The following is a 13,204-nucleotide window of genomic DNA, read 5'->3' on the forward strand; positions in this document are numbered from 1 at the left end:
TTATTTGGAACTGTGGGGCTTTGATTAGATCAAACACAATAGTCTCTCGATGCCCATCCTGACCCAATAGTGTCATCTCTGCGGTGGAGTGAGTTACAGGTCCAGAAGCAATTTCAGTTCCATCGACTGTGGTGATGACATCTGAGGTGGTTTTTCGGTAGAGAGGTAGATTCATCCTAGAAGCCAATTCATAGTCCACATAGTTTCCTATGGCCCCGCTATCAATGTATACCCTTACTGCGTGCATACGCAATGGCTGCCCTGGATCTATGAGGACCATTGGTATGATGAAATGCAAGGTCTGAGTATCCTTCTTCAAGCTCGGCAAGCGGACCTCTTCGCTTTTCGGGCGTGGTCGTTTCCCGAGTCTGACTCCATATGGCTTTTATCAGCAGCTCCTACCACCTTCTTGGGTGGTTTTACAGGGCAATCCCGTAGAAAATGTCCAGAAGTTCCACAATATAGACACAATTGCATTTGCCGTCTCCCTTCTCTTTCCTTCTGGGTTAGGGGTCCTTTAACCCCTCGGTTCTGAAGCATCTGCTCCTCTGGGGTTAGCGTGGGTTTTGACCAACACCCGATTCTCAAACTTGGCTCGATCAGCCTTTCTGTTCTGATGGCTGTGATCTAACTGGACCACTAAGTCTAGATCTAAGTCTATATATTCAGCGCAGTCTTGAGGTGGGTTCACGACTTGAGCCAAGACATCCTTGAATTCTCCTCGAAGCCCTCGATGAAATAACGTGATTTGTTTTTCTTCAGGCCATCCGGTTTCCACCACCAACCTATTGAAGGTTGCGATATAGGTTAGCAGATCCTGGTTACCCTGTCGTAAGGATAAGAGTTTGTTATCCAGGGCTTGTCCCTGTGAATGTCTGGCGAATAGTCTTTCCATGCTCATTTGAAAACCCTGAAAATCCCGGAGAAGAGGGTCATCCTGGTTGACTAGCGGAATGGACCAATCCGCTGCACTGCCACTAAGATATGATAATATAAAGGCTACTTTAGCTTGGTCGTTTGGAAAGGCTCCTGGTCTGCATAAAAAGTGCAAGCGACATTGGTTCATGAACACGGCGAACCTCTTGGGGTCCCCAGCAAAGCGTTCGGGTGGAGCCAACGGAATATTTCCTGGTAAAATCACTTGCACAGCATTGCTTGATGAAACTGGGGCTGGATTCCCCCCCAAACCCAGGTAGGGATGTTTGTCCAGCTTGGTTTTGCAGCAGTTGTCAGGCGAGATCATCGGTGCGCTCCTTCGATACAATTAGTTCTCTTCTGAGGGCATTAGTCTCTTGGCGAGTGGCGTGCACTTCCGCCCTAAATTCCCCCAATTTGTGGGCCAGTTGGTCGGTTTCTGAAGTTTCCATAACGCCCGGGTGGGGATTTGTAGATGGGCTTTGCGTTCTGTTGCTCTCACCTGACTCCCACAGGGGCGTCGGTCGGACCCGGACTGCTGCGGCCTCCACCCACGTGATGACTGACTGGATCTGCCCTCCAATTCTTGTTTGCTTGACTCGTAGAAATATTCTCCTACAAGTGGAGAGATGGATTTAGCCACTTGTGGATTCAAGTGATAGCACCCCCACTGTCCTCCCCTCTAATCACCACTGAAGTGCCCTCTCAGCAATCTCACCTTATATTCTTGAAGGATGAGCCCTCCATCTTGCGAAGTACGCAGGGGCGCGTTGATGACCAGTTACTTCACTGGCCTGAAGATATTGGAAGAGTTGTAGACGAATCCTGACTCCAAAAGGTCCTGGCGAAGAGCCGTAAGTATATAGTTCGTAAGAGTTCAAAATGTCTGGAATTCACTCCTGTCCAATTCCTCTTTTATCTTGCAGCTTTGACCCAATAAGAAGATTGACAACTGAAAGCGCTCCGGTAAAAGTCTGTTACCCAACACTGTCCAATAAATAATGCCCAGGGTTAAACTTGCTGCTTTCTTCTTTTCACACAGGTGCGGGATAAGGAGAGGTGGCGTGCTGATGAATAATACCTCCGGCGGTAAAATCAGGTAAGCATATGGCGGCTAAAGAGATTCTCTCTCTGTGTTCTCTCTGCTCACCTTGTTTCTTGTCCCCCTTAGGTGCCGGTATTCGGCGATGTAAAGATGGAGACAGTGCCGGATCGAAGAGATGCTGCGTGGAATGGTGAGTATGGCGCAGCGCTGCTGTTGGCGATGCAACGCGTTTAAAACAAAGTCTTTCCTCAGGTTTGAAGATGCGATGAATCCGGGATCAGGTAAGAAATCAGGTAATATTCTTGTTCGAACCTTGCTTCTTTCCTTCTTTCTAGGTGCTCCAGGTTCGAGGCGGGCGTGGCAGAAGGTTGGATGCTGCTGCTGGCACGGTGAACGTTACGCTGCTGGATGCAGAATAATGCGAAGCGTGTGCCGCTCTTCGGCCGTGGTTTAAATAGCCACCAAAGTAGTCCCAGGTAGGTATCCCTCCCCGACCACAACCGAGTAACAAATTAGTCCCTAAGGTAAAGTAGTCCCTTCCAGGCCTCACATGGGCTTGGATCTTCTTGCAGCTTGGTCTACATCAGGTAAGTGTGCACTGAGCCTGGCGCCTATGGCGCCAGGACTGATGTCCCATATGAGCCTGGCGCCATTGGCGCCAGGACTGAACCCAGACAGCCCCTAACAGGGGTTGCTGGGTTTTCTCAAGGCAACATGCCTGCTCCCGGGGCTGATGGACGTGGTCTGGATGCCCGGGGGTATGCATCATGAAACTTTCTGGAAGGCAATCTCTTGCACATTGTTTGCATGATATTAGAATTAATACATGGTTATGTGATGGACTTTAGAGGTGCTCAAGCCGGCCCTTGAAGGTGGAGGCTTCTTTGTCAGTTCTTTGACCTTTTCGAATGTCCCTCCCCGTAAATAGGGTTCTTAATCTGGGGGTGCAAAGGTGATGGGTTGAGGTATTTAGACCAAGTGTTGGTAGTGTAAAATGTTGAATGCAGGAAACACAAAGGACGAAGTGGAAAGGGGGAAAAAGGGAAGTCCCTGCCAGGCCATTTGTAGAGAGTTGAGATTGGGTAGTCATTCAAATAATGTTACTACAGTGTAATGCAGTAGTAAGGATAAAGCTACTAAAACGTGATATATATCCTGTCTATAAAAGGAGAATATACCCTGTGCTCCATATGCAGGGGAGGAAGATACCTCTGTTACATTGTGTATTTATATGAAGAGCAAGTATGGCAGTTTCAATCGGAAATCACATAGAATAGCACATTTACAGATGTGGAGGCATTCCCCTTAAGGGTGCCTATACAATAGCATAAGGATGACGAGTCGCAAGTCAGTTTGAGATGAGGTGTAGACCAGGGACAAAAGGACCGCTAACTGCATATACAAAGCTACTTTGGGAGCTGTGGAAATAAGTGTTCATTTCAATTGTATTCAAAAAGCACAGCGCCACATTCCTTGTCTGCTCAAATTACCAAAATGCAACAGTGGCATAGCTGCTGCCTACATTACTAGAGTGTTACATTGGCTAAATGATGGAAACTATTAGAGTGGTAGGTATTACATATCTATGAGATTAGCGGCATGCTTGAACATGAAACAAATAATCCAATATGCTTAACAAAGAGGTACCCCCACTGGGGGCACCTGAACCATGGTGAAGGCGTTCATAGATCAAAGCCCAAGTTAGTGTGCTTGAAAATGAAGATTTTCCATAATAACAGAAAAGTATTGTTTCTATTAAAGACACAGAGTCGAGCATTATGCTTCTCTTTCCTTTATTTGAGCTCAAGCAGCAAAATGTAAGTCAAGCATAATGCTCCAAGAATAACTCCCTCATGATGCTTGACTTCTGAGATCTCAAAATCATAACTTAACTTAAAACAAATGCTTTGCATAAACTCATGAACAAAATAGATCTGCAGCTCTCAACAGTCTTTGCAAGTTCTCAGCGGAGTCCTCCAACATGTGACCCGACTTCCAATCGTGACTGTGGCAGCCCTTCAAGAACCTGCTGCAGCCCTCCTCCTTCATCTTTCTTTGCTGCTCGGGCAACAGAGAAGTACTTTATATTTACGTTGCTGTTTACATTGTTGACATTAATGCTGTTTGTTTTATGCGAGCAGAGCGCTTTCACCAGACCCTCAGCAGCCTCATCTGGAAGTGGGAGGTTCTTGAAATTTGTTTTTCTTGAACTCCATGGCCAGTACACGAGCGGGCCAGTCTTCTGTGGTGGCCCGCTCCAGAGCGGAGCTCTAGCTTTCGCAGCCGCGCATGTATCAGCGTGCCTCTCGGATCGGAGCAAGCAGGGAGACTAAATGCTCCAGTACCGCTCGGCGACCTCAATAGCCGGGCTGCGGAGGCTGCTCGGGCAGGCAACCAGCCGGGGCCTCATGGCAGTGGGCACTGTTGGAAACATAGGCGGACGATTTCCACCTCTTTCCACCCATGCTCCCATTTTCTTTTCCTTTCCTCTCTCTCACATCGCGGCAACGTGTTTCCCCCTTCCTACCAGGACGAGTGCGGAACGCGAACAGGTGCACACGGGCAGAGAGGTGCTCTGAAAGTCATACTGAAGCTACAAAATTAAAGCTAGCGATCACGGGCAGGATACCCAGAAGCTCAAGCTACTACGACATACTAAACGAAAGAAGAAGAGAGGAAAAAAATAAGAAAATTGCAGAGAGTCTCTGTCAGACCAGTCCAGAGGGCTGGGTTCTTTGGTGGAGAAGACCATAAAAAGTCAGTCGCTGACATGCTGATGGCTATCCAACTGCTGCTTGAAAATATGGAGGTGCTCCTGAAGGGCACTCCGATGGCAGGTGCCACCAAAGCACCGAAGAGGGAAGGTGGACACACAGTGGGTAGCCCTCCGGCTCGTAACAGGAGAGAAAAATTGCAGACCTGTTGACTCCGAGCCAGACATACTCTTTCATATGCCTTTGGGAGGCTCAAGAAAGCGTTTTTGGAAAGGAAAAGTAGTCCTCCGGTCTTGAAAATGTTTACTGAAACCTAGTGTTCTTTTATATACAAGTAAGCACTTGAATAAAAATAACAGGAAATGCAAGTCCCATTTACAAATGTAAATTAATAGAGGCAGAAGCCACTGCATGGCTTTCAGGCAAAGAAATAAATGGATAGTTTCCCAGAATGTTAAGTTGTGACATAACTGTTTTTATTTCCAGTTCTCCAAATTAACTATCCACAATAATAAGGCATGCTGGAAATGGCAGTGAACACTTGCTCATTGTTAAAGTTCTGCGTTTCATTCATTCACTTTTGTCATTTGTATAGCAACGTTCACCATTGGTTGAAGGCCAGCGGCTGGATCAAAGACCATAGTATAGGGAAAATAGGAGTTGGTAAGATGTGTGTGTGCGCGCATTGTAAGGAACTCATGGTGGCAACAATTGCGACAGACACAAGTAATCACAGTTCAAGGGTGTTTATTAAAACTGTAAATGCAGAGTGGAAAAACGCCAAACCTAAATCTAAGATGGGAGCAAGCTTCGACCATCAAATGAAAAATAAGGCAGTCATTGTCCCGTAAAAGTAAAAACACCTATACTAAAATTAAAACGATTGCCAAATCCTTACAACTCATTACAGAAAGGGTGTGGAGTAGGGTTTTCAATAAAGAAAGAAGTGTTCACAAATAATAAGTCTGGATGTGATTGCCCGGGGTCTCCCTTCCCCACGTTTTGAGCACAGTACACGCTCAAGCTTTCCCAGCATGAACTGACAATTCAGTTCAAGTTATCAGGTTCTTCGATGGTTAACTCTCTTTTCAATTAAAGTCTCTTGCCTTAGAGGGCCTGATGTATTCAACAAAACAAACAAAAGTCTCTTTCCAAATGAATGTTGGGTTGATAACCTTCCACCCCCTGGATCCCCCTCGGTCGCGCTCGGGTCCTAATCCCAAGGGGGACAATCCACTTCCCCTGGTTTTACAATCCTTCTTGCACACATTCAATAAAACAAACAGAGTTCCTTTGCAATGGACTTTCGGTGATATTGTTTCACCCCTGGATCTCCCTCGTCGGGTTTGGTTCCAGATGTCAAGGGGGACAATCCACTTCCCCATGTCTTACAATACTTCTTGCATTCACAAGTCTTAATGTCTTTTTAAACAGCTCCTCGGGCTTCACCCCTTTTTGTCGCCCTCCTTCTGCCGGGTTCACTCTTGCCAACCTGTGAATGAGCTGTGGGTGACGACTTTTCACCCCTGGGTCCCCCTCGGTCGGGCTTGGATCCAGTCAGCACACTGTGCATGGGACTTCAGGCTTCGTCACGTCTTATTAGCATCCCTACACCGGGTTAACTGTTGCTAACCTTTGCAGCAAACTGTTCATGCACTAATTTAACCAGGTGGGATTAATTTCCCTTTTCTTCACAATTATCTGTCGGTCAAAGACTTTCGAGTGTACAGAGGATTTTACAGGACCCCTTTATGACCACTTTGACCTCCTTTCGCCTTTTTCCAAGGCCTTTTGGTTACGGTAGTTTATACCATCGGGTAATCGCCCAGAGTTTCGTGTGTGAGAACCTACATGGTGTCGGACTCCTCTGTTGCCAGGTTTCCCCTTTCCTATCAATAGCTCTTTAAGCCTTCACAGTTCAAACTAGCCGTTAGCTACTTTTCGTTCAACACAGTTCGGTTTCCTGTCGACTCTCCTCTTGACTCACCGGCTGTGATAAACCGCTTGGCTTTCCTTCTCCTTGTAGTCAAGGTTGGTACCACTGAGGCAAGTGTCTCTCCCTGGCTTGGTAATCAGCGGAGGAGGGTCTCGTGTACCATTGACATCTGCTGCAACACAGCTGGCTATTGTTCCCAATCTTATGTTTCTCCAGCATGGGGTCTGGCATGGATTCACATGCTCATGAATATTCCCCGTCGTCAGGCTGGGAATCCTCGGTAAAGAAAAAATCAGTATCAGTTTCGTTTCTGATCTGTCTTTCGTAGTAGTAACCAATCACTGATCTCTGCGTCATACTGACCACAGCCAATGACTGCCCTCTACCTAAACCCCTCCTCTGGCAGCCATCTTCAGATTTTTACTGCACGTTCAAGTGTTGGGATCCTCGTGCTATTGCTCTCGAGCGTTAGTGTTATTTTTGCACGTTTTTTCTCAAAAAACTTCTATTTTTCGGTCAACAGAGCCTCAAGCTCCACCGTTTCTTCATCCGATCAACGGGGACCCGTGTCAGATTCGTCTACGCCCCTCAAGGGTGAAGATTTCGTCGAGCCCCGCTCTTTTGGAGGACTCCAGAAGTTTCTCAGGCCCATCTCGGACATGGCCCAGGAGAAGGGAAGCTCGACGCCCGGAAAGCTGTTCAGGGTCTGCCCTGGATGCCAGCTTCAGAATGTCTTTAAGGAGGACGAACACTCCCTTTGTCTTTACTGCCTACATGAGGACAAGACGCACGTGGAGAAGGATTGTGCGTTTTGCGGCAATATGTCGGAGCGGACCATGAAGGACCGCCATCAACGTCTCGCCAACTGGCTGGAAGGGAAGAGCCCGTCAGGCGAGAAGAAGAAGAAGTCCGAGCGGTCTTCTAAGACCTTTGAGGACGCCCCGGCGACGGGGGTCCAACACAAGGCCAAGCACCGCGAGTCCGCTGGCACCGGGAGCGCCGAACGGTCGGGCTCTACGGGCGCCAGGCAGGGCGCACCCTCCCCGGCGCCATCAGCAACGAGCCAACGCTCTGGCTCGGGTAAGAGGAAGGCCGAGCACCTGGCGAAGCTCCTGGAGAGACCCCAGTCGAGCTCGAAGGCCCCATCGGAGAGGGAGCGAGGCAGTCACCCTCCCCCCAAGGAGAAGGCGGTGAGCGCACCTAAGGTGGTGAAAGCCTTAATCCATCCGGCCAAGGCCTCTATCGAGACAGTCGCGGCGGCCCTGGCTCAGCCTGTGGAGGCTACACCAGTGGTGGCGACCTCAGGGCTCAGAGTCTCCCTGCCACCGCGGAGGGAGTCCTCTTTTATGCCCATCGACAGGACCCCCGTGAAACCTCTGACGGAGAAGAAAAAGGGGGGGCAGGACGTCGTTGTGGATTCGGCCTCAACCTCTGAGGAAGAGCTGATCGAAGTCTTAATCCACGGCGTTGGCGTGGAAGAAGGCCAGCCCGTCGGGAGGGACCCCGACTTGGGAGACGACGATAACGTCGAGGGTGCCGACGGCGCCCCTGACCGCCCGTCGGAATCCCCTCAACCAGTGCCGCAAGACAACTCGGCGGCCATTTTGTTGGCTATACAGTCCTTATGCTGGAGATAAGGACGAGACTGCCGTTACCACCAGTGGAGGAACCGCTCCCGACGGGGGACCCGGAGCCAGGCCCTTCTGGGAGCCCTCCCCCTAAGAGAAGAAGGATTCATCCTCCACCTCCTTTTCAGCCATTGCGCCCTGTTCAGCCCTCCTCCCCGTCCACGACTCGTGGGGATGATGCGGGGACTGACACGGCCGCGACGGGTACGGACGACGAGGTTTACGACGAGGATCTGCCGTCGTCACCTCCCACCCGGGCTTCCCCGCCCGACGAGATTGGATCGTTTCACTCCATGATCGCCAGGGCATCCGAGCTTTTCCAGCTCTGCCCGGAAGAGAAGAAGGAAGGTTTCCTTTATCAACGGCGCGAGGCCAAGAGGAAGACGATCCTCTCTGTACCTCTACTGGACGATATTTGGGATGAGGGCCTCGCCCTCCTCAAGAACCCATCCACGACGCCGGCTAGAAGCGATCGGTACGAGAAGAAGTACCGGGTCCCGGACGCGGCCCCCTTGTGCCTTCAGGCACAGCCGACCCCGGACTCGGTCGTCTCCGCGGCGGCCAGGAAGAAAGCGGGGGGGGGGTGCGCAGCCTCTACGTCGACCTCCCCGCCGGACGGCGAGGGAAAGAAATTAGATACGATGGGACGCAGAGTCATCTCGTCTGCAGCGACGACGATTAAGGCGGCCAACGCCTCGGCTATCGTAGCCCGCTACGACAGGGAGTTGTGGTACAAACTGGCCCCCCTGCTGGATTTCCTACCGGACGACAAGAGGGCGGAAGCCCTAGAGATCTTGCAGGAAGGAGAGGTGGCGTCGGACCACGCCATTACAATTGCGACGGACATCGCTGACACTGGATTTCGCCAGTTGGGCAACAGCGTGTGCCTTAGGCGGCGTGGATGGCTCAAGGCTACTGACTTCCGTCAGGATGTGCAGACCAGAGTCTTGGACATGCCGTTCGACGGAAACAACCTGTTTGGGAAAACAGTGGACGATTCCCTTCAAGCCATCAAGGCAGACACGGAGACGGCCCGGGCTCTTGGGGTTCTCCAGCAACGGCGGGCGCCCTTTCGGAGCGGCAGAGGCAAACAGGGTGCCTCCAAAGGTTCCAGCGGCGGATTTTCCACCTACCGTCAAGCGGCCCGTTCGTCGTCGCAGGAATCTTACAGGGGATGAGGCAAGTCGGGCTAACCCCGCCGTCGTCGCCAAGGAGGACAAGGCGGCAAAGCCTCGTCGAAGCAGGACTGAACCGGCCGTGGGGTCGGGCCCCCACCGAAGCACCCCGGTGGGAGGCCGGCTGGCGAGCTTCGTCAGCGTGTGGGAGTCCATCTCCACCGACCGTTGGGTGCTGGACGCCCTAGCTCAGGGTCACGCGCTCGAGTTTCTAAAGAGGTGTCCGCGTGCCCCCCCCTGTGTCCAGGAAAGAACATCACGTCCCTCAACTTCTCTTGGAGGTAAAGGCGATGCTCAAGAAGGGCGCCATCGAGCTCGTCCCAAAGAGGCTTCGGGGCTCCGGAGTTTACTCAAGATACTTCCTCGTGAAGAAGAAGACGGAAGGATGGCGTCCCATCCTGGACCTACGACGGCTGAACAAATACATCAAGGCACAGAAGTTCCGGATGGTCACCCTCCAACACGTCCTGGGTCAGCTGGAGGAGGGCGATTTCCTGTCGTCGTTGGATTTGGAGGATGCCTACTTCCATATTCCCATCCTAAAGGGACACCGAAAGTTTCTCAGGTTCGTGGTCCAATGACGTCACTACCAGTTCAGAGCCCTTCCCTTCGGACTGAGGTCGGCACCCAGGGTGTTCACCAAGTGCCTCGCACCGGTGGCGGCGCAGCTGCGCCGAGGGGGATCCACGTCTACCCCTACCTGGACGACTAGCTCATCCGAGCGAAGACGGAGGAGCTCGCCGTGGAGCACACGGCAAGGAGCGTCCAACTTCTCACGGACCTGGCATTCTCCATAAACTACGCCAAGTCCCATCTGGTGCCCGCGCAAGACGCACGGTTTCTGGGAGCGAAGCTCGACACAGTGTCGCTTCTGGCCTCTCCGTCGGAGGAAAGGACGAGGGCCATCTTGGGCAAGGTGCAGCGGATGCTGGTTGCGGACGCGGCCAGAGTGAGGTCCATCAAGTCCCTCCTCGGAATGATGTCTTGCATTTACCTCATCCGCCTGTGCAGGCTCCGGATGCGCCCGTTGCAGGAGTTCCTGGACGCGCGCTGGATCCAGACGACGGGCAGCTTCGAGGAGAGGATCACACTCGACGAGAGTTTCCGACGAGCAATCCGGTGGTGGGGCACCCGCACGCATCTGACGGCGTGCATGGACTTCCAGACCCCCGGCCACCAGGAGACCGTGACCACGGATGCCTCCCTGGAAGGGTGGGGAGCGCACACCGAAAATCTGCACGCGAGAGGCCTTTGGCTCCCGACGGTGAAGTCCCTCCATATCAACGTCCTGGAGCTCCGTGCAGTGTTTTGGGCCCTCAGGTCCTTTCTTCCGTCCCTCAAGGGCAAGGTGGTGAGGATCTTCACCGACAACACCACCACCATTTTCTACATCAGGAAACAGGCCGGAACCAGGTCCCCAGCCCTGTCCATGGAGGCGCAGGATCTGTGGCATTGGGCCGTCGCCCAAGGGATGTTTCTGGTGCCGTTTCATCTGGCAGGGATAAAAAACACCATCGCCGACTCACTCAGCAGGGAGCTGCGCTCGTGCCACGAGTGGGAACTACGACAGGATCTAGTGGACCGCCTCTTCCGACGGTGGGGCACACCCCATATCGATCTGTTCGCGACGGCGACGAACTCCAAGTGCCGGAGGTTCGCCAGCAGGTTTCCCCAGCCGAGGAGCATGGGCGATGCTTTCTCGTTCCCCTGGGAGGGCCTGTTTCTATACGCGTTCCCTCCATTGCCATTGCTGATACGGCTCATCAACCAGCTCAAGAGGTCACGGTGCAGGATGATCCTCGTCGCACCTGTGTGGCTGAGGCAGATATGGTTCCCGGACCTTCTGGACTTGTCAGCGTCCCCGTCAATCAAGCTGCCAGTGGACGCGGATCTTCTCTCCAGGGAAGGAGGCGCCATCCTCCATCACGACCCGAAGTCGCTTAGCTTGCAGGCCTGGCTCCTGCAGGGTTAGAGTTTGGAGGATACGACATACCGGCCGACTGCAGAGAGGTTCTTGCAAAGGCCAGGGCGTCCTCAACTCTTAAATGCTACGGACACAAATGGAAGAGGTTCTCTGTCTGGTGCCACGCACAGAAGATTAACCCTCTACGGATTACTGCTCCCCAAGTACTGCCGTACCTACTGACGCTGGCCAAAGCTGGACTGGCGCACGCATCCATCAAGATTCATCTTGCTGCGATCTCCCGATACACCAGAACCACGGGGCGGACGTCTTTGTGGTCTCATCGTCTGGTGAAAGAGTTCATGAAGGGACTGTTCAGATCGTTCCTGCCGGTGAAGGCTCCGGCCCCGGCGTGGGAGCTCAACGTGGTGTTGACCAAGCTCATGGGACCTCCGTTCGAGCCTCTGCACTCGGCTCCCTTGAAGTTCTTGTCGTGGAAAACAGCATTTCTTGTGGCCATCACCTCCGCTCGACGGGTGGGAGAGATCCAGGCCCTTTCCTGCAAGGCCCCGTACTTGACTTTTCACGACACGAGGGTAGTGCTCAGGACGCACCCCTCCTTCATGCCCAAGGTGCCGTCGGACTTCCACCTCAACGAACCCTTGGTGTTGCCTGTTTTCTTCCCGTCGCCTTCGTCGCCAGCTGAAAGGACTTTGCACACGCTGGATGTGGCTAGAGCGCTGAAGTTCTACGTGGACCGCACAAAGTGTTTTCGGAAGACGTCACAACTCTTTGTGAACTTTGGACCTGTCAATCAGGGGAAGGCTCTCTCGAAGGCTTCCATTTCCAGATGGCTCTCCGGCTGTATCATGTACTGTCATCGGTTGGCAAACCGACCGCTGCCTGGCCGTCCGAGAGCCCATTCCACCAGAGCGATCGCAGCTACCACGGCGTTCCTATCTGGTGTGCCCTTGCTGGACATCTGCAGGGCTGCTACATGGAGGTCGACACACACCTTCACGAAATTCTACTGCGTCGATCGGGAGTCCAGGGTCGGCCAAGCAGTGCTGCGCAACCTGTTCGCCTAAGGTGAGCCTGGTGAGGAGGTAAGAATTGCTTAATGTTGAGTTTGATGTAATGCTTAATGTTGAGCCTTTGCCACCTCCCGTGGTTGTGCATGTGTGTATACTGCTATGTATTCTTTATTCATGAGCATGTGAATCCATGCCAGACCCCATGCTGGAGAAGGAACAAGTTACTTACCTGTAACTGTTGTTCTCCAGCATGGGTCTGGCATGGATTCACATGCGAACCCTCCCGCCTACCCCTCTGCGGCTCTTCACTTGGTCATACTGCCACTTCACGTGCTACCAAATCTGAAGATGGCTGCCAAAGGCGGGGTTTAGGTAGAGGGCAGTCATTGGCTGTGGTCAGTATGACGCAGAGATCAGTGATTGGTTACTACTACGAAAGACAGATCAGAAACGAAACTGATACTGATTTTTTCTTTACCGAGGATTCCCAGCCTGACGACGGGGAATATTCATGAGCATGTGAATCCATGCCAGACCCATGCTGGAGAACAACAGTTACAGGTAAGTAACTTGTTCCTTTCGCCTGCAGAGGTTTCTCGGGCCTTGATCGGAAAGGGCAAGGTCGCGTCTCGCCTTGTCACCCTCTCGGTATGTCTTGAACTGCCGTGCTGACTTAACCCTCACGTCATGCAGTCTGCCTTGCTCGACCTGGGCTCTCATGCTCCACCTTTTATCCCTGTGGGGAAGGGAAAGGGCCGTCAGGTCTATTGGTATGTGGCTGGGTGGAGAAAGGTATGGTAGAGGGGTGTGTGCAAGAGGATAGATATAATGTGTGAAGCTACAGTTCAAATATT

At 52.3% G+C, this 13,204-nt stretch overlaps 1 protein-coding gene across 1 annotated transcript in view; it reads left to right on the forward strand.

Annotated features, from left to right (window-relative positions):
• The window catches only part of MICOS13 (mitochondrial contact site and cristae organizing system subunit 13), a 247,181-nt gene that overhangs the window by 218,791 nt on the left and 15,186 nt on the right, over window positions 1–13,204 (forward strand). The gene's annotated exons all lie outside the window — the stretch shown is intronic.

Source organism: Ambystoma mexicanum, chromosome 1p, assembly GCF_040938575.1.
Source record: "Ambystoma mexicanum isolate Mex_15411 chromosome 1p, UKY_AmexF1_1, whole genome shotgun sequence".
NCBI lineage: Eukaryota > Metazoa > Chordata > Amphibia > Caudata > Ambystomatidae > Ambystoma > Ambystoma mexicanum.